Below are 10563 nucleotides of genomic sequence, written 5' to 3'. Positions count from 1 at the left end.
TAATACTCGATTGGAGCATTATTGGTTAGAACCAGAAATTAAGTCAAAATATAACATTCATCATAAAGATTACTTATTCAGCCATCACATAAGAATGTAGCTATAGCATTCTCATATATGGTTATGTTCAGTGAACTTATTCTTATAACAAGCAACCATATGTTAGCTCAAATTTATCCAAACTTCAACTTATGAGATCGATTGCTTACTTAATAAGTAAAAATACAACCATATGTTAATATTAACAGCTTTTGTCAATATCTTTTTATTGATAAAGCATGGACTAGAAACTAATTTGAAACATATAGTTTTTATGCAATGATGATCTATTAATTACAATCTCATTATAATTCCCTTGCAAAGCTTTATTTATATTATGAGAACTTTATCATATAAGCATCACTATTGAAATACATGTAAACAAATTCAATGATAAATAAATAAGACCTTTATAAGATATTAAATATTAAAATACTACAAATATGATAATGTCTTAGCCAAAATATGATTAAGCTTGAAGGGCAAATGCTAATAATCTATAAACTCCCTACTTTTTAATTTTAAAACCATTTACCAATGTTGCATTTTCATATAAGCCCTTATCTTGGATCCTTTACTTAGTATAAAAAGCTCTTTCTAGCTTTGTAACACAATTTTCATTTTTGAAATCTTTCATAGGGTTTTCTATCTAGTGAGAGTTTTGTCATGTCACTATACAATCTTCTCTCTTATTAGTTGCTAATCTTTAAAAAATGCATATTTCATGCCAAATGGTTCAAAAAAAAGTAGTTGAGTATATAAGTGTTGACACTGCATACTTTAATAAGAAGATTTTATGAAAAAAGTATATTGTATTACTCAAGAATCTGTTAAGCTTGTGCTGTAAAGCTTATAGGGTTGCTTGCCCTAAATTATTAAGTGCTTGAGCACCTTGTTTGCATAATAGGTTGATCTTGGACATAAAAAAATTTCATTCTCAAATTCAAGAATCGTATTGGCCTGAAGCTTGAGTCTTAGGTGGTGATATCACGTTTTTTCAACAATTGGTATGGACTTGTGGGATTTTGTTCTACTTGTTTCTAAACAATCATGCACTTACATTCAAGAGATTGAAATAGTAGCCCAAAAATAAAGCCCACATGTATAGTGAGATTTAAGTACAAGAACCACAACATAAACACTAAAATTCATGCCATATTAATCAATATAATGATAAAACTTATGAATATAATTTATTGAGAGAGTCAAGTTCTAATCTTCCTTTCTTTTCGAACAATAGGATGTTATAAGAAAATTGTGTAATATTAATTGGCTAATTTGGGCCTTCTATAATCTAATAGCAATTAGGATAGTTTATGAGATATACAAATTTCGGTTTGAATCCAAAAAGCCTCTTTCTCACTCCCTAATATTTCTCTTGCACAAAACAGTTGGGTTTTTCTAACACAGAAGTAATGTAAAATATTTATTCCTTAATAAGGATAGTTTTAAACTTATTTCTTTAATGGGGTACTCTAAACAAAATGAATTTTATGTTGGCACTCCATTCATCTTCTCTTTCTCCTTTTATTTAAACACTAGAGGAAACCAAGTACTAAGACCAAGAAATAGCTCTTTTATATCCTCTAAGTGAAAGCTTATTCTCTAACCTAGCATTATTTGATATTTGCTTAAATAAACAAAAATTCAAATGGTTTAGCACTAAAACTCAATGAAAATCATCAAATCAATCTAATGTTGAACCTAAAAAAAACACTACCTAGGTACTGCTTGAAAACATACTTGTTAATAAACTCATGTGTTTAATCCAATATTTCTTTTCATTATCAAAAAAGATCCATAAGATAAAAAAATTTAACCTTTACATTATTCTTTTTTTTTTCACTTTTCAAACTAGCTATCATCATCCCCAATGATCTTTATGTATTATGTGTCTTGCTTAATCTAGTTGCTTGAATTGAAGTATTATTTGTGACTTTTCAATTGTTTTAGGAAAATAAAAAATTTAATGAAATGGGATATTTATTGCATTTGATTGAAACCTCACCGAGTCATTAACACAATTTGTAAACAAAACTAAAACTAACCCAAATGCTGGCAATAGCTTAAGCCCATTTAATTAAAGTCTACGAAAGCGTTGTTGTTTGTTCCTTCGAACATCTAAATGAAGATTTGCATAAAAGAGGTAGAAAAAATTGTTCTCTGCCTTCAGAAACTGAAGTTATGAAACTTAATAAACCGACTTCATATATATATACATGAGAACAAGAACCTTTTTTAACATGTTAGTCAAAATTGATTCATCTCATTATACTTCCTAATACAAAATTAAATTGGGACACACTTAAATAATATCATATTACATGTCCAGGAATATTGAAATGTAGTGCCACTTTAATTAATTATAATTTAACATTAATTGGTCTAAGTCTAGAATAATTGCCTGTTCTAGTCCACAACATGAGATATTTACAACCATATATGCTTTCAAAATGGTATATTTTTATGCAATTGTTAGACACTCAAACCAATTAGCTTTAAGTCATTATAATTTTCTTAAAAGAACACAATCGTTAATACATATGTGAATCCAATTCAAATGTTTTAATCACTTAGATGTCAAATTGAAAGATTTGTTTGTGGGTGCATTGCAAAGTCAGCATCCATTGCATGTTCAATTAAAGGAAGTATAATACCTAGAAAATCTAGGTAGTGCTTTTTTTAGGATTTACATTAGGCTAATTTGATGATTTCCATTGGGTTTTAATTATAGACCATTACAATCACCTAATTTTATCCGAACTTATTTTAATCAAAATTCAACTTTTGAACTCAATAAGACCCTAGTTTTTCTCCAAAGATTTTGAGCTTTGCAATTACTCTTAAGATTTTTGAACAAATTGATCATAGATTTGACTTTTAAAGATAGCCATGAAGATCAAGGTAAAACCAAGATAAATCCAAAGTCAACCTTAAAAGTCAAACTAGTTCAAATTTGGTTTCCTAAAATTTTAAGGTAAAATCTAGTGGAAAGCTTTAAACTTATTTGCTATTAGTCAATTCATACATTAAGGCTTCGAAAACTTTTCAATCAAAATTAGGTCAAATTTGATCAAACTTGAGTCAAATTGTCAAACTTTAAAATTTTAAAGAGAATCAATTAGAAATCTTTGAGTTTGATCAAAACTCAAATTTCTAACCAAAAAAACCTTTGATCAAATTTGAGTTAAATTTGATCAAACTTAAGTCAAACTAGTCAAATATGATCATCTCTTAAATTTTTTTAAAAAAAAAAGGTCAATTAGAAAACTTTGAATTTACCCTAAGTCTAACTTAGTTAAACTAGTGTCAAACCTGGAAATCTTGACTTTTTTTTTTTGTTTGAGCTAGTTAAGACCAAATTTTAATAAAATTACAATTTGAGACCTCAAAAAATTGAAGTTTGATTCTAAAAACCCATAAAAAGTACAAAAATGAGCTTTGATGTTGTTCTTGTAAACTTAATCAAACCAAGTCAAACATTGTATACAGGCATAAAATAATGTTTGGAGACCCAAATATAAATTTATGACATAATAAAATGGAGTGAATGGTGTTTAAACAAAATGGGGAAAATGGGCATGAAAAAAATCGATTTCGCTTAAAAAGTGCAAAATGGTATTTTTTTCATGGCATGGCTAGATAGTTGCATAAACAACTAAACAATGTGCTAGAAATTTCTTGAACCCTTAGGTTTGAGAGTGTAATGATAGAATAGCCAATGGAAGACACTTGACCACCAAGAGCGTAGGAAAAAGACAAACTAATCTCCATCTTTGGATGCCTTCCCATCTTAGGGCTATTGTAAAAGGGATTTATTCCTTGAATAGAAAGGATTAAAAGTTGTCTCTAAGGCTAAAGAGCGGAGCTGGAGGCACACACTAACAAAAGGAATAAAAAGACTAAAAAAAAAGGGTTTAAAAGAGAATGAATATTTTATTCTAGTAAGTTTAAAAGGATATAGCTTTTATAGTTCCTTTCTTCTTAGTTCTCATTGACAAAAGTTTAGAAACATTAGCTTTCTTATTTCTCATATAGAATTTGATGCTAAAAATGAAAACTTTTGAAAGGAGAAAGTAAGGCTTTTTTTTTTTAAGTTTTAAATCTTGTAAATATTTTTCTTCGGTGTATGTTTTAGTTTCAATTTTTCATTTTGCTGTAGCTTTAAGCTCTATTCTTGATCTATGTTTGTTGGTTTTAGTGATGAAAATAGGCTTTTTCTTTAGGAAATCAAAGGTTTTTCAAAATACAAAAAAAAAAAAAAAGAGAAAGGTTTCAAGAGGTTTAAAAGTTCACAAACCCTTTTCATACATGAATTTTGAATTTGTATTTTTGTTACTATCCATGAAGGCTTAAGACTCCATTTTTAGCTCATGTTTACTAGTTTTTCTTTAATTGAAAGGTAGTTTCCTATTATAGAAATAAAAACCTTATGAAAGCTTGGGAAGTGGATGTTCAAATAGTTTAAAAACTTCAAAAATTGTTCCAAAGTATAAGTTTTAGTTTTGTTTTTAAGGGGTATTCATAGGGGTTTGGGACTCCTTTTTGTTCATGTTTTCTAACCTTAAATGGAAGAAAAAGGGCAACAAAAAGAGAGAACAACAATTGTTTTCAAAAAAGAGAAAGTAATGGATGGTGGTAGCTCTACTAGGTACCTATTACCTATGACATTTTAGGATTGGTCTTTTTTTTTTTTTTTTTTTTTGCTATTTGGCTACTACTTGGGTATGTTTAGGGTTGTTGCTATATTTTTTGTGCTTTAAGTTTACAATTTGTGTCTTAATCTTAGGATATAAAATATGAATAAAGAAATGAGATTAAAGCTTGAAAAATCACCATTTGTAGCTTTCATCCTCTTAAATCTTGAAGTTATGTAATTTTGTTATTTGAACTTCATTTCATGTCATTTATTATTCATGCCTTTAGTTTATATGCCAGTACTTACTTAATGCTCATTATAGCATTTAACCTTATAATATTACAATATGCATTGTGTCATTTTGTTTTGGTTCACTTGTTTCATTCATCATTTGCTTATTCATGATTAATATATGTGTTGCTTGTCATATTCATTTACATCTTGAAATGTTCCTTAAAAGAATCAATAAAAATTCTACCTAGGCATTGAGGAATCTTGGGAAAACCAAATGAACCATTAGTTTTCATTTTTTTCTAAACCTTAAATCGACCCTAATTGAAAACCAAACCTTAAAAATTGAGCCTTATGCCTTAACCCTAAAGTCAAACCCTAAACCTAAATCATAAATCCAAACCCTAATTTTAACCCTATCTTCAAACTTCAAACTAAAACCCTAAATCTAAGCCATAAGTCTAAACATTAATTCAAACCATAAGTCCAAACGTTATGTAGATAGTAAATTTTATCTAGATTAGTTGAAATGAATCTTGGTTTTTATTCAGATGTTCCTATTTTTTACCGTTTGAGCCTTTTAATTAGAGTTATTTGATATTAGACTTGTTTAAACTGAGTGAGACATATCAATTGCTTTTGAGCCCAAATTTTCTAATCTAAAGTTACATGAGCTAAAATTTAATTTCAGTCCACTTTTAGTTAAATGGCTCATTTATGCTTGAAGGTTCAAAAAGCTTATGTCAATTGGGCTCAAAGGCCTAAATTTCAATTTAATATCAAGGCCTAAATTGATGCAATCATATTTGCATTTTAGTTAAATTAATAATTTAGTTAATTAAAGAAATAGAAAAATACGAAAAAAAAATTAAAATTAAAAAAAAAGATAATAAAAATAAAATAAAATCAACAAATGTCGTGCATGGCATCTGCAACCCACAGGCTAGCTACCCTGCCCTTTGCAACCCCATCTTCCTAAAGAAATTCCACTTCCCCAAAAACAAGCCTAGTGACCAATCTTTTTGGGCTATGGCATACCCATAAGCAACCTAACCTGAACCAAAACTGAAAGAGCTTACACAACCACCATTTCAATGCGAGATTCGGTGATGAGAGAAACACTGATGGCATCTTAGAAACCCCTACAATTCCAAAAAATCTGGGATTTGAAACCCCAACTTGGCTCTATAAATTAAGCTTTCGCGTTCAATTAAAAAAAGGAGGTTGTTTTGACAAAAAAAAAAAAAAACACAACCAAATTTCCTTCATCATTGCTGACCATGGACCCAAGTCTCTAACACACACCATTTTTTCCATCATCGAACCCTACCCAAGTCACTTAAAAAAATCCCCTGACCTGTAACCCTTACCGTAACCACTAGCCACCACTGTGAGCTTAGCTCATCAGCACCCTACCACATTCAAATCCTTACCATTCTAACTTAGCCAATCAACCAAACACCATTGAAGAAAAAAGAAAAGAAAAACTAAGCCTTGCCTTGCCATTCCATATTTGAAAATCCAAAAACCCATTAGCTTGATACCCAACCAAACACAGAGCAAAAAAACAAAAAATCCTCATTACATTTTGAGGAATAGCAATAGAACAAAAACAAAACAAAAAAATTGCAATTGTCAAAATTAATATTTCATCTTTCAGTTTGTAAAAGGTTTTAAGGCTAGATTTTTAGGGGAAGTAAAGGTCTCAATTAGAGGATAAACATATTAAAAGATGATGGTGTTTGAAAAGACAGAGAATAGGCTTTTTGGGTTTTAAAGTTGAAACTTTCTATTTAGAACTAGGAAAATATGTTAGTTATTAGAGAAATCTAAGTAGGTAAAGCGAAAGAAGATAACAAAAAAAAAAGAAATGAGTGAAATTTAGGACTAAACTAGTACTAATGAATAATGGCTGATAACATTGACAAGCAAAGGATGGTAGTCGATAAGGTGGCCTGATGTCGGAATTTGGGTTTAGGGATTTAGGTTGGTTGAAGGCTTTATTTTTTTAGAAAGTGGGTGAGTTTTTTCTTTTTTTTTTTTAAGAGATAATGAAATGAAGTAAAAAAAGCATGGGTTTTATAATTGATAAAAAAGAGGAAAAGACATGTACGTGCACCCCAAACTCGACTCAGGATTTGTGCTTTTGACTTGTTTCCTATATAGTTGATTGTCCATTGACTACATGTTTGACTAGCTTTAACAAACCCATTTGACCAATTTTGTCCAACTCATTAACCGACCATATTTGGTAAAATTTTTTTATTCAATACAAATATAGATTTATTGGCATTTTTTAAATTTGAATTTAAAAAAATTATAATGTGAAGGAATTTTGAAATTAATAAAAGTGATAATAATAAATGAAAATCTTCCTTCGATGATGGGATATTAAAGAAGTCTAAGTAGTGATTCTTTAAAAATCTTTAAGTTAGGATATATTTTTTAAAATTCTACTAAATTATTAGAGTATTTGAGAAAATATTCAATACAAAAAGGTTTTCATTTACTTATTTCTTTAATTTAAAAAATTGCAAAAAAAATAAAAGAAAAGATGTTTTTTTGGAATAAAGTTACATATAATAATACATGAATATTATTCGCATGTCATGTGCATCATTTAATTATGAAAAAATAAACACAAGTCTTCAAGTATAGGATTCTAAGAAAATTTGAGTAATGATTCTTAATAAATCCCTATTTAAAAAAAATTTCTTCTAATGCTACTAGCATAGTTGACCATTTCAAAAACTCTTCAATATAAGGTTGAGTTTTGTTTTGCAAATAAAATTGATAATAATATTTTTTATTAAAAAAGAAAATTTTTGTGAAAAATGAAATAGAATTAAAAACAAATATTGTGACAATAAAAGGGAGCTACGAAAATTCTTCTTAAAAATCAAAATAAAGACTTTTTTGTAAAAATTAAAAGATAACATATGATTAATTAGTACTATTTTTAAAATGGACGTTATGAGGTACTAATCTTTTTTCACATATAAGCACATTCTTAAACCCAAAATGTTTACACAGATAAAAAATTATCTTTTTAATCTGTTTTAATTAATTTTAAGATTTTATTAAAAAGAAAAGTTTTCCTAAGTGGCCATCACACTAGCCAAAAAAATTTTGGTGACAACTTCTTGTGTTTTTTTTAAATCATCTAACAATGCTAAATGTTATGATACCTTAAAGTCAAAAACTAAATTTAAACCCTGAAGTCAAACCCTAATTCGAACCCTAGTTGAAACTTTATCTTTAAACCTTAAACCTCAAATCTTAAACTAAAACCAAACTTTATACCCAAACCCTAAAACCTAATTTTTCAAATAAGATGTGTCATTTTTTGCTTTGCTCATTTATCTCGTGCATTTATAATATTCATTCATTGCATTACTTATTTTTGTTTAAGAAGTATAATTTTCAAATTATAATAGAAGTTTCAAGATAACATCCTAAGTAAAACAATTCTTAGTATTTTGCTTAAACGCTGAAGAGTTTCCAACAATTATTATTTACAAAAGGATATTATCTTTGATTTAAAAAGAGATTTATTACGAAAAATCTTAGGTGAAGAAAATTGTTCTTAAATTCTGCCTAAATGATGGGAAGTTTAGGTAATTTCTCTCTATCAAAGGTTTTCATTATGTTCCTAAATAAAATGTTTTAAGAATTTTACAAAAATAAAATCGATTTGAAAGGGAATAAAGATATTACTCTTTTTCTAAAAGAATCCCTAAGTAGAGAGATTTGTTTCTAAATTTTACCTAAATGTTTGGGAATCCGATAAGTTTCTCTACATTTAAAGATTGTCATTTCATTTTCGAATGAAGTTTTTTTTTTTTAATTAGATGAAAAATAACTATTCAACATTGTTCATTTATTGTGTCTATTTGCTTTTGTTTATTTATTTATCTTTAGCTAATTGTTAGCATTCATATTACTTATTTATTGTATAAAAATATTCTATTAAAAAGTTATGATTTTCAAAAAAGATTTTATAAAATAAGTTAAGATAACTTACGAGAAAAATAATTTTTGATAAAAATTTTTTATATTCTATCTAACTGATGGAAAGTTTCCAACAATTATTACTTACAAATGATGCTATCTTTATTTTTAAAAAGAATTATCATGATAAATATTAAATAAAGGGAGTTGTCCTTAAATTATACCTAGATGATAGGGAATTTTAGAATAATTTCCTAACTTTAAAGTTTTTGTTTTATTCCTAAATAAAATATTTTTATTTTTATATAAAATAAAAGTAACTTCACAAAAATGAAGGGAATTATCTTTAAATATTAAATTAAGACGACTTTTATTAAAAGCTAGAAGGATAACTTACAATTAATCAATATTTTTTTGAGCATCTTGGGGTGTTGATTATTCTTTATACGTAACCGTGCTCTTTAAATGAAAGTTTGTTTTGGTATACTAAAATTATCATTTTGATAAATCTTAACTAATTTTAGAATTTTATTAAAAAGATAAATTTTGTAAGTGACCAATTATACCTAATTAAAAAAATATTGATAATAATTCCCTTTATTCTTCTTAAATCATCTAACGATCTTAAAACCGTTCTAACAACCATGAAGAATTTTTATTGGTTTAAGTAAATCTCAAACAATGTTAGGTTAGAGAAAAGGCTTTCACTTGGAGGATATGAAAGTATTCCATTCCTCTATCTAACTGATGGAAAGTTTCCATCAATTATTACTTACAAATGATGCTATCTTTATTTTTAAAAAGAATTATCATGATAAATATTAAATAAAGGGAGTTGTCCTTAAATTATACCTAGATGATAGGGAATTTTAGAATAATTTCCTAACTTTAAAGTTTTTGTTTTATTCCTAAATAAAATATTTTTATTTTTATACAAAATAAAAGTAACTTCACAAAAAAGAAGGGAATTATCTTTAAATATTAAATTAAGACGACTTTTATTAAAAGCTAGAAGGATAACTCACAATTAATCAATATTTTTTTGAGCATCTTGGGGTGTTGATTATTCTTTATACGTAACCGTGCTCTTTAAATGAAAGTTTGTTTTGGTATACTAAAATTATCATTTTGATAAATCTTAACTAATTTTAGAATTTTATTAAAAAGATAAATTTTGTAAGTGACCAATTATACCTAATTAAAAAAATATTGATAATAATTCCCTTTATTCTTCTTAAATCATCTAACGATCTTAAAACCGTTCTAACAACCATGAAGAATTTTTATTGGTTTAAGTAAATCTCAAACAATGTTAGGTTAGAGAAAAGGCTTTCACTTGGAGGATATGAAAGTATTCCATTCCTCTGGTGTTGAAATAAAGAAAAGATGAATGGAATGCTGACATGGCATTTACTTGGTTTATACTACCCATTAGAGGAAATAAGCTTAAAACTACCTCTATTAAGGAATAAAGATTTTAAATTACTCTTCTGTTAGAAAAAATCTCAAATAAAAAAAATTCACTTACATTAATGTAAGAGTGTAGACATTTAATTTTATCCGAATCGATTTAACTTTAATCAATTTTTGCACTTGATTCGAATGATTTAATTTAGACTAATTTGAGCAAAGTAATTGAATTAACATATATCGAGTTTGTCTCAAATTAATTATTTTTGAATTATTTTATATGAATTAAAATT

Source organism: Durio zibethinus, chromosome 5 (genome assembly GCF_047325235.1).
Source record: "Durio zibethinus cultivar Kanyao isolate XHJ-2024 chromosome 5, ASM4732523v1, whole genome shotgun sequence".
In the NCBI taxonomy this organism is placed as follows: Eukaryota; Viridiplantae; Streptophyta; class Magnoliopsida; order Malvales; family Malvaceae; genus Durio; species Durio zibethinus.
The sequence above is the reverse complement of the archived record's forward strand: the minus strand, read 5'-3'. Positions refer to the sequence as shown.